Below are 19,886 nucleotides of genomic sequence, written 5' to 3' on the forward strand. Positions count from 1 at the left end.
TTAGAAGAACAGAAATAAACTTTAGAAGTAAAAAAAAAAAGGTATTAGTTAGAATGAATATGTAAGTGTTTATAATTATTTCAAATTTAAATAATTTTTAAAATTTAGTGGTAATTAAAAAACTTTTATCCAGATAAAAAATTAAAATTCATTAAATTTAATTATCTTGGGCGAACAAAATATTTAAAGCATACATGTTAAGCTTTTTAAAAATGAAGAAAATGTAAATTTGAAGAATTCCATGCTATTGTTGTTTGCAGCAAAGATGTGGCTCTCACGAAGTGTTAGAGTTTCTCTTCTTCCTTCCATTGTCAAGTTTCCTCCTTTTCTTCAAATGCACAATTCCCTCTTTTGCTCTCACTCTCACTCTCAAACTTCCTTACACAACGAAGCCGTCTCACAATTCAATCTCTTGCTTCATCGGCGTCATGTTCCTCCTATCTTCGAATTTGGAAAGATTTTGGGATTTCTTGTGAAGATGAAGCGATACCCTACTGCTATTTCTCTCATTAAGCAAATGGAGGTCAAGAGAATTCACAATGACCATGTTAATCTCAGCCTCCTCATCAATTGTTTCTGTCACCTATACAAATTGTCTTTTGCTTTCTCTGTATTTGCCAAGATTCTCAAACGGGGTTATCATCCAGATACCATAACCTTAACTACACTCATCAGAGGTCAAGGAAGCCCTCAACCTTCATGACAAAGCAGTAACACTTGGATTTCCACCCGACGGATTTACTTACGGGACTCTGATAAATGGATTGTGCAAAATAGGAGAAACTAAAGCCGCGATCGAATTGCTCAGAAGGATTCAAGCTCCATCAACAGTAATGTATAGCATTATTATTGACTCTTTATTTAAAGAGAAACATCCGCAAGAAGCTTATGATTTCTATTCTGAGATGGTTATCAAGGGACTTTCTCCTGATCTTTTTACTTATAGTAGTCTAATTTATGGCTTTTGCTTAGTGGGACAGGTAAAAGTAGCATTTGGTTTCCTAAATGAGATGCTATCAAATAGCATCTGGCCAGATGTTTATACCTATAGTATATTGATTGATGCACTAGAAAGCTCGGAGAAGCCAAGAATGTATTAGGTGTGATGGTGAAAGCTTACGTGAAACCTGATGTTGTTATCTTTAATGCTCTAATGGATGGGTATTATTTAGTTAATAAAGTGAAGAATGCGAAACAAGTATTCAATGCAATGACTCACATGGGGTGAATCCTAATGTATGGACGTACAATATCATGATAAAAGGACTCACAAGAGAAGGAAGGGTGGATGAGGCCATAAATCTCTTTCAGGAAATGCACAACAGTAATATGGTTCCAGATACAGTGACATATAATAGTCTTATTGATGGTTTATGCAAAACTGGAAGAATCTCTCATGCTTGGGATCTTTTTCATGAGATGCATGATACAAATCAACAAGCAGACATAATCACTTATACTTCTTTGATTGATGCTTTATGCAAAAATTATCATCTAGACATGGCAATTGAATTATTGAGGAAAATGAGAGAGAATGGAGTTCAGCCCAATATGTACACTGCAAATATACTTATTGATGGGATGTGTAGAGAGGGGAGACTTAAGAATGCACAAGAGATTTTTCAAGATCTATTGAATAAAGGTCACAATCCCAACATATATACTTATACTATTATGATCGATGGTCTTTGTAGGGAGGGTTTGATTCATGAGGCATTGATCTTGTGGTCCAAAATGGAAGACAGTGGTTGCTTATCTAATGTTATAACTTTCAAAGTAATCATCTCTGCTCTCCTTAAGAAGGATGAGACTGAAAAGGCAGAGAAATTTTTGCACGAAATGATCTCTAGAGACTTGTTAAAATGATGAAAGGTGACACTTTATTTGAATAACAAGTAACATTTATGTGTTTGCCCTAGAATGTGCATGCATGGTTTGTAAATTTTGTATTAGATGAGTTGGTTTAGGCTGTAACCTCTGTTGTTGATGTTTTCCTGGTCAAGGGTTGATACGTTTTTATTTTCTACTCTGCATTTTGATTGCTATCAAACTTGTGTTTCCTTTGACATTACATTTTTTTTTTTTGTAGAATTTGTTAAACTGAGTAGTACAAAGGCTGAAATCAATAATTTTTTTGTCTTCCAAGATCAAAATTGTGACCTCCCTCCCTATGTCTAAAATCTTGATGATTTTTCTATTTCCAACTGTTTGATATTCCCCATTCATGTTTTTCAGAGACCAAATATGTTTTTTCTTTAGGGCCTTCAGTGTTGCACTTCCGGGAACCATTCCCAAAGAATAAGCACACTTACGAATTTAGGGATCTTAACCTTGGCAATAATCATCTTCATGATATGTCTATCCCTAAAGAACTTTTAAGTCTTTCTGAATTCTTCCATAGAAGAATCTAACATGTCTATTTCTTACTCTCACTCTATTAATTGCTGGTTTAATACCACCAGAACTTGGTAATTTAGCACAATTGGATACATTGTTTCTCCATAATAATTGCCTAACTGGTTCAATCCATTCTACATTAGGTCTATTGAAGAATGTGGTCAGATTTTATGTTCATTCAAACCAATTTGCAGATATATAACTTGGAAATTCAACACAATTAATGGAATTACATCTATCAAATAATTTACTCACAAATTCAACCCGTTCTGGATTGGGCCAATAAGAGAACTAGACTATTTTGTACTTTCAAAACAGCAAAATTTCTGGTCATATGAATTTGGAAATCTGAAAAAATATATTTGCTAGATGAGTGTGCCTCTTTTTTTTTTTTTGTTCATAGAATTTGAATTATTTCTCCATGTTGTTCCCACAAGAGATATTTGGAAAATTTCCTGGTTTGTTTTTATTTCCCATATACTTTGATTTCCCATATACTTTGATTTCTTCCTGCTTAAAACCTCCGCTGTATGAACATTATGCAGCCTATTATCTCACTTCATAACATGGAGATGATCAAGCTGAAGTCTAAAAGAACTAGAGATATACCATTTCTTGTGTGTATGAAGAATCATGGCACAACTTCCTTCCATTCATGTATGGTTAAACATAACCAGCTGATAAAGTTCTTACTTAGTTATATATGTAGAATATACATAATTACAATATAAAATTCTTAGATTAATTACATAGCCATATGTGGAACTCAAATATTGTATTTGCTGTTAAGGTTGCTGAAGACTAATCTATAGTTTCAACCTTCTTGACAACGGTGGTGGCACCAAGTGAATGGCTGTTAGGGTTGGAAATCAAAGTATCAAAAAGTCAAATTGATCAGTGGCTATAACTATCGAGGTTAAGTCCTTTGTGCAAAGTCCTCAATGAAGAGCTCACAAGCCTTGGAGAAAATAATTGGAGCGTCCTCTAATATCATTTTAACATTCTCCCCTGATTTCTTCATGATCTTCTTTATCCTTGCCAAGGGCAGAGAGTGGAGCCATATCCTTCCAGATATCCGTCCCACAGTAACCCTGAATATGCACCAGCTTGTTTCATATCCGTTCTACTTCATTATTGTATGTTTCTGAGCTAACTTCAGTTTTAATGGTCTCTGAGATACTCTTAGCTGTAGCATCAGTGTCAAGTTTCAGTGTCATATACACCATTTTATTTGAATCTTTCACAGTTTCATTCCATTAACATATCCGGCCAAGACTACTTTGGCTGGCTAAGTGGATCTATAATAAATAATTATGAATCTTTAACTCCAAAATTATTATTCTATTTATATATTTGTTGCTTGTGCCTAGAAACATTAGGGATCGAGAAGTGTAAAAGAATTATGTAATGATTTGACTTATTTCTTGGTAAAGCATTATCAATAATGACAAGGGTTCTTCTCTACAAGTATTTAGCAATTTGAAAGGATTGCTTAATCAAAGAAATATTTTAAGCACAGATACAGTTTTTTGGACTTACAATCTGCAACAATCAGTTCTCTAAAATTAGACCTGTCATTTAGATGGAACTTCACAGCAATACCGGCGGCAGCACACAGTGAAGTTTTACAGCAACACAGTTCGACGGCAGCACTCAATGGCAGGACACAGTGGGTCTCTTAGGGTCTCAAACATCTCGTGGGCTTTTTTAACCCTTTTAGACACCTCTTTAACTTCTTTTGATGCTTGAGTTTGTCTGACTTTCAACTTGTCCAGAGTCTCTTGGCATTATTTTAAAGATGTGACTGTCATCAAAGTTCTTGCATCGATGTCTTCTATCACTGTCCCAACACCAAAATCATCTTGCAACACTAAGTCAGTGAGAAAGAAGAAAATCAGATTGATGAAATGTGAAGTATATTAAAACAGAGATTACCCTTTTGTGCTCTGGCCTTTATGAAGCGTGTGATTATACCCAGCTCATACCTATTTCCTTCTTGAGCCTAGTATAGTCTAGTTTAGAATATCTTTGTTTTAGTTGGTTTAGTACTTTTAAAAATTTTTGTTTTACAATTTCTAGCAAATAGTTTTGTTTTTCCTTTAGTTGCTTCTTTCCTCTCAAGTGAAACTATTGCAATTGCTGAATGTGGCTTGTAAGTTTCCATCGTACATTCTCTTGCTCCCTGTATTATCACCTTCAGGTTGTTCACAACAACTTCAGCCTGCTGCTGCTGTGCCGAAAACTTTTGCTTAATTTCCTGTTGTATGGAGTTCCATTAAAGAAACCTCTTATTAGGTGGCTTGTAAGAAGATTAAAATGCCAGTGTTCTATGGCATTTTAAACAATTTATATGGGGCAAAACCAAAGAGACTTCTATATAACGATCTCCAGTAATACACATAAATTATTAGTAAGAAGAAACTAAGTTCTGGCCAAAACTCAGGCAGTAAAGAATGACTTCTCAGTCTAGCTCAAGAGAATCAGCCAGAAGACCATTTTAAAAAGCAAGAGATTCAGTAAATTATTGATTTTTGAATAAAACTATATAATTGTGAAAAGCTAATTGAGTTATTAATAGCACTTCCCTGAGAATCCAAATCATAGTCCAACACATTCAGTAGAAAGTGGTTTTCCCATGCATAAAAAATTTCAATCTGCCTCAATTATCTCTCCAATTATGAGCAAACTTAAATATTTTTAATGTTCATAGTATAGGTTAGTTCTAAACTCTATTTATAATGTTGCAGACATGTTTGCTAGTTTTTTTTTTTTTTTTCCAAACTCTTGTTTCACTGTATGTCTGTATTGTCAATGCAATAGTCTTTTATTATTTATTTGCAGTGTTACTGTTTGTTTTCTATTTCTTTAATCATTTAAATTATTTTGACATATATTTCCTTCTCTTCTGAATAACTTCTATAAAAAGTTATCTAAATATGATTCCTCATTTTAACTGCTAGTATATAGTTGACATTTTGGCCCAAATCTACTAATTCAAAAGTAAATGTAATTGTAAGTACCATTATAGAAGATCACATAAAACCTATATTTTTCAATGAGAGAGAGAGTTAACATAGAAGTTCTTTTGGCTGTATTATAACTGAAATTAATCTATTATTTTCTAAGCAACTACTATGACATTGCATGGTGGTATAATTTGACAAGGTGAAATGCTACAAAGAAGCTGTTAACAAGCAAAGTCAACTAAGTATCTGTGACACGCTTTAGAAGAATAATATATATTAGATTTTGATGTATCCAAGTATCTGACACTTATTGGATATTGATGTTTCCGCCATAATTGTATAGGCAAAAGCTACGAATATATCCAAGTAAAACCTAGCTGATAAAATGTTTCACATTGTTAAGGGTCTCGTGTTCAATGGCAAGTTACTGCTTATTCCAGATTTTGCCTCTTTTTTACTCATTTTTTCAGATTTGCACATTTTCCAATCTTGCTAGCTTAGCTCTCAGTTTTATATTAATTTCCAAGTGACATTGATTTTATGAACTGATTGTCTTGAGAGTTATTTGAAGAGTTGTTAATCTTCAAAAAGTTGTTAAGCTACGCGTGCTTTTAAGTGTTCAACTGTATTAGTTTGGCTGATTTCATGGTCTCATCATTGAAAGTTTCTGATTACTGCAGGTGTTTCTGATGTCTGCAACAAGTGAAGCTAGAGTACTACCTTGTCAAGAATAAGCTTGAAACACTTTTCATGGTATTAACTAGATGAAAAACTTAAAGAATTGAATATCATTCTATTTACATTCTGTATTTATAATTTATATTTCTTTTATGGATTCTCGATGCAACTTGAGCAACAGATTGTGACAGTTGGTGGGTCAATCTCTATGGAACTGAATTGGGTGGGTTTGTAGAGATGCTTGTGTTATGGTTCTCATCTTTTTTAAAGATTATCCTATATCTTATGTTCATGGTGAATGTGTGGTTTTCTTGAAGATATAAGATTCCATCCAATGTACTTTTTTCTTCACCAAAAAGCTTTTCATAATTTATAATCTATTGTATGCATTAATGAAGGATGATAGCACCATCAAATGATCTTTGTCCATTGTATTTTTCTTTCGAACAAGAGGGTTAGATATATTTTTTATTCTACAAATATGATGTTTTTTGTTTCAGCTTTTGATCACAAACATAATCCTTCAATTGCTATATGTTTCTCTACAGAGGTGTTTCTATTGTGCAGTTCAAGTTGGGTTTGGATTTGTTATTATAGAAGTGACTTTGGAAATATTTGACCGTGTGTAATGAAAGATTTTTATGGTCCTGTGAACTTTTTTGGTTTTCTGAACTTTGTTGTCCCTAAGAAATGGACTATATGTAAGATACATGTTATGTTTGAGATGAAAAGCCCAAATTTCTAATAGCTTATGTAAGATATATTTCTAGTATTTAACTTTAACAAAAACATCCACACTTGTTAATAAAATATTATTTCTATAACAAATATGTATCCATTATTTTTCTTTTGTTTTAGCACCACCATTAATCTTTTGTTTTATACATAATAAAGCGTGAACTAATATATTTATTATTATTCTATATATAAAAACACCATCGTATAAATAAAAATTCTCATACCAACAAATATTATTATGCATAAGATAATTCTGAATGCAAAATAAAATATAAAATTGGTCAACTCCTAATTCTTGCTTAGCACACAAAATCTCCTTTAAATGTTAAAGTAATAGTATGTAAGTGTTCCAAGTGAAAATTAAAGTCTTAAATTTTCTTGCTAACAATTTCTAACGTTACAAACACTGTTTGATCATAGTTCAATTTTAATAGTATTACGAAGAGTTTCACCTTATTTATTTATTTATTCTACTAAACTTAAAATTATTTTTACTTGAGTCTTATACTGTCAACCTAGTCTTAGATCTTCTTGGCCACCTCCTCTTGTTTCTCACATTGTGAATTATGTCACGTCATGTAATAAAGGTTTTTTACTTGCTCTTATAAAAAAACAACTAAGAAAAGTATATTGTTTACTCTGGTAGCAAGTATACTCAAATTTTGCGGACTCTGACTCCTGTCTAAATCTTTTCAAAATCTTCGTAAACATATTTTGTTTAGTAGGTTTATTTGTTAAACATAAAAGAGAGAAATTGTTAAAACAAGATATTATAGAGAAACTAGGCTATCCAATAACACGAGTTTTGAAATTTAACATATAATACTTTAAGAAATATCATTTATTGAGTAAAGCGTCTAAGAGACACATAAATCAAAACATTTGTGTTCAACTCTATAAATTATGACTTGTCAATAAAAGAATAATATTTGACAAAAGAACGTCTAAGACAACAACAATATTAAACGATGAATATTGTCAAAAGAAATGTAACTTTAAAAAGCAAAATTGCATGAGCATACAATGTGCTTTGCTTTTTCTTTTTATTTGTGCAAGATGACAATACCAAGCTTTATCCAACAGCATTGCACTAGGATCAAAAAGACATTGAAAAATAAAGAGACATTCGTGGAATGTTTCTTTAGAACTTTATGTTTTGTCATAGTCGTACAAGCTATCACTACCTAGGCAACGTTGCACTTTCTAAGATGCAGAAAAGTAAAAATCTCTGTACAAGGATCTACCTTAAGAGGTCTTAAGGAAGATTGGACGTAGCTCAAGTTGAGTAAACCTGTATAAAAATACTTGTGTCATTGCATCTCTTGTTTTTAAAAGTTTTCCTTAAAGCTTGCTTTAAAATCACAAGCCTCTAACAATTATTGCAGTTTATCTAAAACTTGCAATAGTTTTTAAATAACATTGTTGCGGAAAGTTTTTGGAACACTATTTAACCTCCTCTCCCTTTCTAGTGTTTCCCTTTATCTCAATTTAATTCTCAAACTTTTAAAATAAATAGGTATAATCCTTTTAACCTAATTACAATAAAAAAAATTACGTGTCAAGTTTTAAGTTGGTGTTTGAGTTGTTTATATTGTTTAACACATTCTGGTTCAAATATCGATATCGAAGATCCTTTAACATGTAAAAAAATTAACACGATTGGATTAAAAAGAAAATATCTATTCACTTTTAAAGTTACGGGATCAAAATATATCAAATTTTCAAACAAAAACAAATTCTAATTTCGCTTTCAATTTTAGAAAATAAAAACATCCTTTAACTCTTATTTAAAACTTTTTAAATAGTTAAATGTATATATAATTCATACTAATTTTTTATTAAATAATATTAGTTTAATTTTTTCATAATAAAAATATAAAGAATATTTTACAATAAAAATATTTATATAATAATTTAATATAATAAATAATATTTTATTTAAGTTTTTTTAAGATAAAACTATCACAGGACTTTTTTTAGATGACAGTATTAATATTTGTATTATTAATAAATCTGTTATTTTTTAAAATTAATATTATTTTAAGAAATAAAATTAAAATATATTTCTTTTAAATTTAATTTTATTATATAACAAAGTAATTAAAGATCATAAAGAGATAAAATTAAAAATTAAAGAATAGTATAAAAAATGTTTAAACTCTCGGATGGATGGTCATCATATTGGTTGAGGAATCTCAATCGAGTCCTCTTGTTGAAAATGATCTTGATTGAGTCCTAAATTTTATAAAATGGTAACAATTAAGTCATTTCTGTTAAGTGGTCAGAAACGACATTAAAGTATGTTGATGTGATGATGCTGATCTAGATAATTTTATTACGTGGAAAATTTAAATTATGACTTGTAATTCCCCACCCAAATTAGGGTTCACCATGAGGGAACCCTTATCGTAAAAACCACGAGTTCCACCACTGCACCATGATCGCGCCTCCATGAAGATCTGAAAACCATAAACTTAGATTGCAAAAAGCCTTAAATCTCAACAAGACACGAACCAGTGAAGCGCCACCATAGAAGTTTTCAAGTCTCTTACCCTTCTTTCTTACCCTCATTTCTCACTCACGGGAAATTTAAAAAAAATGAAAATTGAACAAAAAAAGAAAAAGGAGTGAGAATAACATGAACGAACAACTCACGTTGCTTTGTCTCTTTATCCTCTTTTCGTCTCTTAGTGTAAGCACAACTTTTCTTCATTGTCACTGTTACAAGTCTGGAATTTTTTCGATTGTTTTATTCATGCCATTGCCACATCTGAAAAGGGTTTTATTCATGCCATTGCCACATCTGAAAAGGGTTTTATTCACTCAATACAGGTTAGCTTTGCCGGGGCCACCAATGGAGAGAAAAACTTGTTCACGCCCAAAGCCTACACGATTTGCTATTGGGATAAAGAGATCCACAACACGCTTCCCAAGCCTCTGTTTCTTTTGTCCAAGGCATCACCGCTGAGTGCGATAGAGTCGGTGGTGCTCGTGAAACTCGTGGCTCAGAACGCGCTTGACAAGCGGTGCCGAAATTTTGTGCCTTCGCGAAGCTTCTCTGTTTTTTTGGACGTAGGGTCGAGCTTTGAGAAGCACGACAAGGACACAAACTTCGTTGTGTACAAAGACAAGAATTCACTAACTACGGAACGGGTCGACCCCTCTACAACCCTAATTTAGGTGGGTTTGGGCTTAAATTTTGTTACTTTTATGCATTATAAATAGCCCAAGTGCGACCTTCAGAGTACTCTTTTGGCAAGCAGAGATATCCAGAGCACTTCTACACTCCTTGGAGACGGTTTCTTGGATGCTTAGGCTCTAATTTATATTGGAAACACTTCTACACTCCTTGGAAACACTTCTACACTTCTACCCTAGATTTGATAAATTATAGCCTAAGCATCCAAGAAACCGTCTCCAAGGAGTGCAGAAGTGCTCTGGACGTCTCTACTTGCTAAAAGAATACTCTGAAGGTCGCACTGGGGCTATTTATAACGCATAAAAGTAACAAAATTTAAGCCCAAGCCCACCTAAATTAGGGTTGTAGAGGGGTCGACCCGTTCCGTAGTTAGTGAAGTTATTGTCTTTGTACACGACGAAGTTTGTGTCCTTGTCGTTCTTCTCAAAGCTCGAACCTACCTCCAGAAAGCAGAGAAGCTTCACGGAGGCACAAAATTCCGGCACCTCTTGTCAAGCGCGTTCTGAGCCATGGCTAAACTCCTTTCCAGAAGGAACTTTAACTACGTGGGAGACTGTGGCATAAAAATTTGTGAACAAGTATTTTCCACAGTAGAAAGTCACCCAAGGAAGGTTGGAGATCTCTTCGTTTAAACAGGGCATGGAGGAAACTCTCGGACAAGCATGTGATAGGTTTAAAGGCTTATTGAGGGAGACGCATGTTCATGGGTTTGACAAGACAACTCTAGTTCTTGCATACCTTGGAGGCCTAAATACATAGTCAAAGATGATGCTGAATGCCTCAGTTGGAGGCAACATAAAGAAAAAGACTGAGGATGAAGCCTATGACATGATTGAGAGTATGACTTCAAATGAACAAGAGACTTATAGTGAGAGGGGTGACTAGTGCAGAAGAGGGAGTTTTGCATTTGCCTGCTGATGATGCTATGTTAGCTCAAAATCATCTTCTTACTCAGAAATTGGATAATTTGACGAAGATTCTGTCTCAGCTTCCAAAGGAGATTAGGAATGTCTCCCAAGCTTAGCAACTTTGTGATTTCTGTGGTGGTGACCATATTAATGGTCAATGTGCTGTGTCGGAAGAGATGCAACAAAAGGCTAACAATATGGGGAATCAGTTCCAATATAGGCAGGGAAATTTTAATCAAGGAAACTCTAGCCAAGGTTGGAAAAACCATCCTAGTATTGGGCAAAATCAAAATAATCCATCTGGGCAATCAGGAAGTTTCCTTAACAACAAACCACAACAACCATCACCCTTGTGGCAACAAGGGAATAGTTTGACAGAGACTGTCAGAGACCTTAATGATAGATTTGACAAATTTATGAAGGTTTATGACTCTCACTATGCGAGTGGCTAGGCCAATTTCAGAACTTTGGAGATGCAGATTGGTCAATTTTCAAAAAGGGTGGAAACCACAGAGAAAAATCAATTTAGGGCTAACACTGATGTTAACCCTAAAGAGGAATGTAAAGTTGTTGTAACTAGAAGCAAGAGGAAACCATAAGAAGAAGTCATTGAAGTGGAAGAGAAAAAAGGATTGTTGAGCTAGAAAGCAGTGAGGGAGAAGAAGAGGAAAAGAGAAAAGACAGTTGCTGTGGACAGTTCAGAGAGATTTTTATTCAAGTAACTGTTGTGCCTTCAGTATTTCAGCAAATTCCTGTTTACTCCAAGAGAATAAAATATTATCTTGGAGAGGTTATAGATCTTGGCGAAGAAGAATAGGAAATTTCTATCCAACCGAAAAAGAGGAAGCATCCACCAAAAATGAAGGATCCAGGGAGTTTGACTCTTCCATGTGTTATCAATGATGTGGATGTAGAAAGAGCTATGATAGATTCTGGATCGAGTATTAATATGATTCCTTTGCGTTATTTGAGAAAAGTTGGAGGGCTAGTACTAAAATCATATGAACTTTCTCTAATAGTGGAAGACGGTTATACTAAGAAGCCACATGGTATGCTGGAAGATGTGATTGTTCGTATTGAGCAGCTAGAGTTTTTGGTTGATTTTATAGTCATGGATCTGGAAAATGATGAAAGGATTCCATTGATTCTGGGAAGACCTTTCATGAGAACTTCTAAAATGGTGATGCGTATCCATGAAGGGAGGATGATGTTAAGAGATCAAGAACATGTTTTAACATATAGTGGCTTTAAAGAAAGCAAAATGAGAATAAGGAAGAGAGCCAGTCTCAGGAAGTTGAGAAGAGAAGCTGCAGTTGAAGAAAGCAAAGGTACTGATACTGACAGTTGTAATATTTTGCAAGTACCTATTAATGAAGACATTGACAAAGGACGAACAATTCATCTTGAGATGAAGGAGGAACCACTCTGACCTGGTATAAAGGTGAAGTACAAAAAGAAGGAGTGGGTAGTGAAAGAACTAAAAGAGAAAGGAGTGGTGGAGATTGAAGCACCATATTCTAGACGTACCAAGAAGGTGGATAGAAGGAAGCTGAGGAGTTGGTGTACCCAAGACACCAACATGAAGGAGAAGACGTGATTTGCTAGAGGGCATAATATGTGTTGTAAAACATTAGTTTTAGTTTATTTTATTTTGGACCTGTAATTTTTGGATTTTTAAACAATTTTTGGGTAGCATCTACTGAGGGATGCTAATTTTTACATATCTACTGAAGGATACAGGTAAGTACACCTACTGAAAAGTGTTAGGAGGCACTTACTGATGAGTGCTAAAAGGTTTGGGTCAGGCTCGTGACGTTAAACAAGCGCTACCTAGGAGGCAATCCAGTTGATTATTTTCTTGTTTTTAAACTCTGTTCTAGTGCATTATAGGTTTGAATGTTGCATGTGAGAAGGGAAAGACACATAATTAAAATTTTGAAAGTTGAAATCAAGTGCTACAAGGTTGAACACGTGAAGACAAGCAAAGAAGAGGAAATTTTTTTTAACGCTCACCGCTGAGCGGTCCATTTGACCATTGAGGGTGGCGGCACAGACCCTACACGGGCTTTTAAAAGCTCAATGTTTTGGGGGTTTCTGCACTTTGAAAATTCTTCTTTGGATTTCGCCCAAGCGGTCTCTACGAACCCTAGCACCTCTCTTTCACTTTCAAGTGTTTTCCAAAGAGCTTTCTCCACTTTTCCCATCACCCACTCACAAAAAGCTCATCTTTCAGCCATTCCATTATCAAAAGTTTGGGGTTTTTGGTGAGAGCTTCACATTGGGAGGCATTTATCATCAATTAAAGAGTCTTGCAAGCATCTAGAGGATCTTCACTCAAGTAAGTTATGCAATTTCATTGTTAGGGTTTCTAAAATTGAAATTTGATGAAGAACATGTGTAGGAAAATGAAAATTAGGGATTTTGTTTCTATGCATGATTTGATGAAATAGAAACCTTTTGCACTGATTGAATTGCATAAGTTTGGTCTGGAATTGTGAAATCTGTGATTGAGTGGAGATAAAGCATTTAGGAAAGGGTTTTTGTGAAACCCTCGATGCTGTTGCTGAGCGGTCACTTTGGACACTGAGCGGTGGGCGTCAGGTTTTGAGTGGTTGCTTGATTTTCTGATGCAGGGATGTTGAGGGGCCCTGTTCTTCCCTCAACAATGGACAGTGCTTAATTAGGAGTATGATTGATGATTTACTAACCTCTAATTATGAATTTTTGTGGTTTTATGAACTTTATCTGATGCAGGGATGTCGTCATCATCAAGGAGGGTGAACACTGCTGGGAACAAGAGGAAAGAACCAGAGAGGCCGAGAAGATTCTATTCTCATATGTTCCTTTCCCGGAAACATGAGGAGCATTATGTGACTGTTCAAGAGAGAAGACTACTGATGGAGAGGACGACTATTTTTATCCCAGACTTGGCTCCTGAGTTTGGATTGGAGATTGAGAGGAGAAACTGGGAGAAACTGGCTACATATCCTGCACCAACTAGTATAAAATTTGTGAAGGAGTTCTATGCAAATCCCTTACTTAGACGAGGAGTGTCGATGGGGAGACACACTAGCTATGTTAGGGGGCAGGCCATCCGATATGACCCCGACACCATCAACAGCTTCTTAGGCATTGAGTGGCCAGGTGAGCAGTGCTAGTTTGCACTGAACCTAGGGGAGTTTAGAGAGTATGAGGAGATTGAGATGGTTATGTGTGTACCTGGAGGACACTTTCAGAGGAACCTGAATGGAGAGCCCATCATCATAAAGAGGGCAGATCTGACACCCATGGCGAAGTATTGGATGACATTTACTCATGCCAATGTTCAGCCATGCTCCCATGTTTCTGATATCACCATGCACAGGATTAAGTTCATCTATTGTATGATGAAGCAGATGGACGCGAATGTTGGTGAGGTCATCGCCAACGAGATCCAGAGTTGCACTACTATTGTGAGTAGTAGGACACCCTTGGGACATCCGTCCTTGATCACCTATTTGTGTCAGCAGGCCGGGGTGGATGCTTCTGATCCACCGTTTGAGAGGCCCAGGAAGGCCATAAATGCCTCCTATTATCGACAATTTTGTGGAGGAGACAAGGCAGCTGGAGCAACACCTAGGAGATGTCCTAGGAGAGGAGTGGCCCAGCAGGAGGATGAGCCTGCACAACATGCAAAGCCCTTTCAGATGAGGGACATGTATATGTCCATGATGGAAGCTAGGCTGGAGTCTCTCCGCAGAGGGTAGGTCGCTACTGCCGAGATGATAGTAGGATTGTATGATTCACCACTAGTGCACAGGTGGACTATGGATGAGTTCCATAGTGCTATGGCTTGGCCTCAGGAGCAGACACAAGGGAATGGAGCTGGAGCAGCTGAAGCTCCAAACATGGATAAGGATGATGAGGAGGATGACTTAGATGATGCTGAGGATGGAAATCAAGAGGACTCAGATGATGATATGAGTTGAGAAGGCTTCTACTGATGGATGCCAATGCTTAGAACAGGGGTTTTATCTTTCTCTTTTGTACTTTGAGTTTTAGAATAGGTTGAATTATGTCGAGTAGTGTAGGTGCTAGTGCTTGGCTTGAAAACCTTTTCTGATTATGGTTTGACTTGATTGTTATTGCATGATGAGTTTTCTTAATGATGATTGGATGTCGATGACGATTAAGTTTGTGTTGCATGCTGATATACAGGTGAATTGTTCACTAGCTGAGTGAACAGATGTGTGATGATTTATGATTTTGGTTATGATGCTAAGCATGGTGTATGAATGAGGTTTGAGACAAACACAGTTGTGTGAGGTATTGAGCTCCAAAGTGTTTATTGATATATGTGCTATTCATATGGAAGCATGAATGATATTGCCTGAATCTTTATGATTGATTGAATTGCATGTTTATGTCATATGATCAAGGCCTTTTTTGGAAGCCATTCTTAGCCAAATATTCACCCAAAGAAAAGAGAACCATGTGTTCTATCCTTTTTGAACCCTAGCCTTGAAACAGGATGAAAACCCTTGCTTTGAAAATTTCTACCTTGAGTTGGGTTGAGAATAATTGTATGATATTGCCAAGGTTCAAGTTTGGGGTTCTTGGGGGAAATTGAAGGGCAAAAGAAAGGCATTGAGCTCAAGTGTTGAATGAAAGAAAAACACGAGAAAAGAAAAGAAAACAAAACAAAAAGCATGAAATATGAGCTCAATGTAAAAGTAAAGGAAAAAAGGAAAGTTGGGAATGAGTGAGATTGGTTAAAAAGAGAGTTTGTGCTTGAACTTTGAATGTTAAAATAACTCTCTTAACTCAAGGATTTTGTGTTCTAGAAAAACCAATTTTTTTTATTAACCCAACCTCATTATAAGCCTTGGAAAAGTCCTTGTGATGACATTTGTATATGAGAATGTTGATTTTAGTAGATGAAGGACAATTCTGTTTCATGTGATATGTGAATAGCAGAGAGATGGAGTGATCCTCTTAAACACTTGAGTGATTGAGTGAAACACTTGATTGGAGAGGATTGATAAATTGTATGGTTACATCTTGCTTAGTTGATTGATCATTCATAAATAGAGCATCTGTCTGAAAAGTATGTGATTATGTGAACTGAATTGAATAGAAGCATATATGCATCTTGATAAGATTCCACTGAAAATCTGAATTGAGTAATTCTTGTTGTGCGAAAAATGAATTTTGGGAGTGTTGAACTATTTTGATGAAAAAGTGAAAAGCCAAGTTTTGTCTTGTTTGCTTAAGGACTCGAGGGAGTAGCCACTACTCTCGCTCAAGTGGCGCCGCTGAGTGTCCATCGATGTGGAGGCAAACCGCTGAGCGGTCGACAACTTGGAGGGAAACCGCCGAGCGATGGAATGCTGGGCTTGGGCTTAAATTCTATTACTTTTATGCGTTATAAATAGCCCCAATGCGACCTTCAGAGTATTCTTTTGGCAAGCAGAGACGTCCAGAGCACTTCTACACTCCTTGGAGATGGTTTCTTGGATGCTTAGGCTCCAATTTATCAAATCTAGGGTTTACTCTTTCATCTTTTCCATTAATTCCATCTAGTTTCACCATGTTTATGGTGAACTAAACCCTTTGTTGTTGGGAAACAATGTAATCCTTTTGAAACTCTTTTATATTGAAATTCTTATTTTATTCATATGCTTGTATTATTAATTGTTGGGTTTCTTATCGATGATTAATGCTCTTATCGTTTAACTCATTCGGTAAGAAGATATTTGCCTTTGTCGATACAAAGACATACGGGGAAGTCATGAACTGATAGGAATTCCCTTGATTAAGCAATACAACCTAGAGATAGGGATAATACGATCAATTGTATTTGCTTTTGTAATATATTGCATTGCTAATTACTTAGGGAGACTAGAGATGGTAAACTAGTAATTAGTAGTAGGCTCTTTTCGCCGAGAGATCGGGTTTAGAGTAGGCTAAGAAAGTTTGCATGACAATTTGATAATAAAGCGAATTTAATAAGAAAAGTAGATATAAGAGAGTGGATAAGGATGAAATTGTAAACCCCAACAACTCCATTAATTCATATCTTTTCTTTGCCAATTGAATCACTTGCATTTACATGTTTATTTTCGTTTTGCATACAACTACAAAATTATTTCTTTTTCAAGTCTTATGCGATCAATCTTCTTTCTCAAGTCTTATGCAATCAATCTACATAGAAGATAAGGCCTAAGAGTCCTTTGTGAGAACGATACTCGGTCTTACCTTTATATTACTTGATAACGATCTGGTATACTTGCTAGGAGTTTAACACCGGTGAAAAAAGGTCTCACTAGCATGAAGAAAGTAACATTTATTTAGTTAGGTTTTGTCTTCAACACGACGTTAGTGGTTTGTCCTGGACTAATGACGATGATGTCGGAGTTGAAGGGTTTAACATATGCAGCATCAGCTTCAACGGCTGTCATGGTGTGGTTTGCTATGCTGAATTCACTGCAGCGTTGATCAAACGTAGAAGATATGTCATTTGCAATACCAAAGATCCCCAAAAAAAGATATGAACTATCTTGAATGCACTACACCAAGCACTGGATCTCGATAAACTTCTCATGTATAGGTTGTGGATGCCTTAGTGCCTTGGAATAATTTCAAACCTCATTAGCATTTATATTTACAAAATGTTAACAACTTGGTTTTGTTTGAGGAAAAGTTTTCTTTTCTCATATTCTGTTATCATTTTAGATAATAAAAAGTGTCACTTTATTCTTTGCTTTGTCTGCCAAAAGCTTAAGTAAGAAACAATGAAAAAGGAAAAAACAAACAATAAAATATGTATTCTTCTATAATTTCCTATACAAACCTCTTTAAAACAGGAAACAAAGATAATGAAGTATTACTTCTGAAATTAAAAGTAAACTAAAAAATATTTTTCTCAAATAATGATCACCAAAAGCAAACTAATTCAAAACCTTAAGCATAGTATTTATGAGTCATTTTCTTTATATATCTTTTAACTTTTTTATTTCTACAATGTAAGACTTACGGTATGAAACCCATATTTTAAAATATGCTAAAGTATGTAATGCTTTGAAAGGTGTGAGTGTTAAGAACATTGAGGTTAATGTTGAAATGTGTTCATAAAATTTACAGGGAAAAAGTTAGTTATAAGATTGAAAGAGTCTATGTAGAGAAGATAACCCAGTTGTACCTTGAAAGTTTGAAAAATTCTCCTCCTGGTTATTGTTTTGAAGGTTATTCCGCTTTATTTGTCAGAGATGGCACCGACACACCTTCGAGGTGGTCTGAACATGTTGTTTCAAGTTGCAACCACTCTAGGGATTTTCACAGCTAACATGGTCAATTATGGAACACAAAAGATCAAACCTTGGGGTTGGAGGCTGTCTCTAGGCTTGGCTACAATACCAGCTCTTTTGATGACAGTGGGAGGAATATTTCTCCCTGACACTCCAAACAGCTTAATCGAACGAGGATTGATGGAAAAAGGAAGGAAGCTGCTAGAAAAAATCAGAGGAACCAACGAAGTTGATGACGAGTTCCAAGATATCGTTGATGCAAGCGAGTTGGCGAACTCAATAAAGCATCCATTTCGTAACATCCTTGAAAGAAGGTACAAACCAGAGTTGGTGATGGCAATCTTCATGTCCACCTTTCAAATTCTCATTGGCATAAATTCCATTCTTTTCTATGCTTTGGTTCTGTTCCAAAGCATGGCATTTGGAGGAGATGCATCACTCATCTCTTCAGCCTTGACCGGGGAAGTTCTTCCTGGTTCGTTTGTCCTTGGGAGGATGATGAGGGGTCCATGTAAGTTTCTAAGTTTGTCTTATATGTGTGTGAAGACTTAACATGTGGTTGGACGGATAAATGGATGTGGATATCAATATATTTGTTCTTCGGGTAGCGACATATTGAAAACGCTTTTTTGACAACGTTTTAACAACGCCACGTGTCAGCGTTGGATTGACCCATTTAATTTAATTTTTTTACTTTGAAAACTGATTTAAAAAATGGGAGTTTTTGTTATTCCAAAACTGTCTTGGGTCGTCTTGAACAATCTTTGTACCTGGAAGCGCTGTGTTTCTCTCCATTTTAGGTTTTGGTTTTTGGTTTGAAGCGCTCTCTCTCTGCATTTTAACTTTTCGTTCTCGTAGTCTTTACTTGAAAGCTCTGTCTGTCTCTCCATTTTAGGTTTTGTTTTTTCTTTGAAGCACTATGTCCCTCCATTAGAGCTTTTCGTTCTCGTTTGAAGGTGTTGTATTAACTGTGTTAATTTTGTTGAAGGTGTCGAAGTGGTGAGAAATCTCTGTGGACTTTGAGGGATTTCCTTCGTGGTTGGGTTTGACTTTTGAGTTCGACATTACAGTTGGGAGGTCGTTGGGTGTGTATTTCGTGGAAGTTGTTACCTTTTTTATGCCATGGCTTCGTCATGTGACATTGACTCTTCGAACAAGGTATGAACATTATCCTTGTTGCGTATTGTTGGTCGTAATTTTGGTTTTGGGGGTTGTGATTTTTGGTTAGGTTGTGTGTGTTTGGATTTATGTTGGTTATTTGTTATGAAAAAAAGTATAATATAATTTTTTTTTTATTTTTGCAGTTATATGTTCGTCATTCTATGAAAACAAAGTTTGTTGCTGGCTTGAATGCAATTTTGAGTGAGGAACAGAGGTGTATTATTTCTAAGATTCCATTTGCATGGTTTTTAGAACTATGGGAGAATCTTAAGATTGGTAGGAATATTTTGAGCGATTTACTGATTAGATGGGTTGATGAGAAAGGTGGTTTTTTATTTGGAGGAAAATTTGTTGAATTCAAGGAAGTTGATGTTATCTCAAGCTTAGGGTTGGGTTTAGTTGGTGACAAGATTAAATTGAATGAAAAGAACCTTTTAGAAAGTCATTGTCAAAACTACTTTGATAAAGGAAAGGAAAAAGGAAAATATGAATTGGATAGGATATACAATTTTGTTTTGAAAAAACACAAAAAGTTGCCTTCTATAGATGTTTG

General features: G+C 35.4%; 1 pseudogene; it reads left to right on the forward strand.

The window, feature by feature from the left end:
- The first annotated feature begins 249 nt into the window (after positions 1-249).
- Positions 250-5,265, forward strand: LOC106773743 (annotated as a pseudogene).
- Positions 5,266-19,886: the final 14,621 nt, after the last annotated feature.

Source organism: Vigna radiata, chromosome 9 (assembly GCF_000741045.1).
Source record: "Vigna radiata var. radiata cultivar VC1973A chromosome 9, Vradiata_ver6, whole genome shotgun sequence".
Taxonomy (NCBI): Eukaryota; Viridiplantae; Streptophyta; class Magnoliopsida; order Fabales; family Fabaceae; genus Vigna; species Vigna radiata.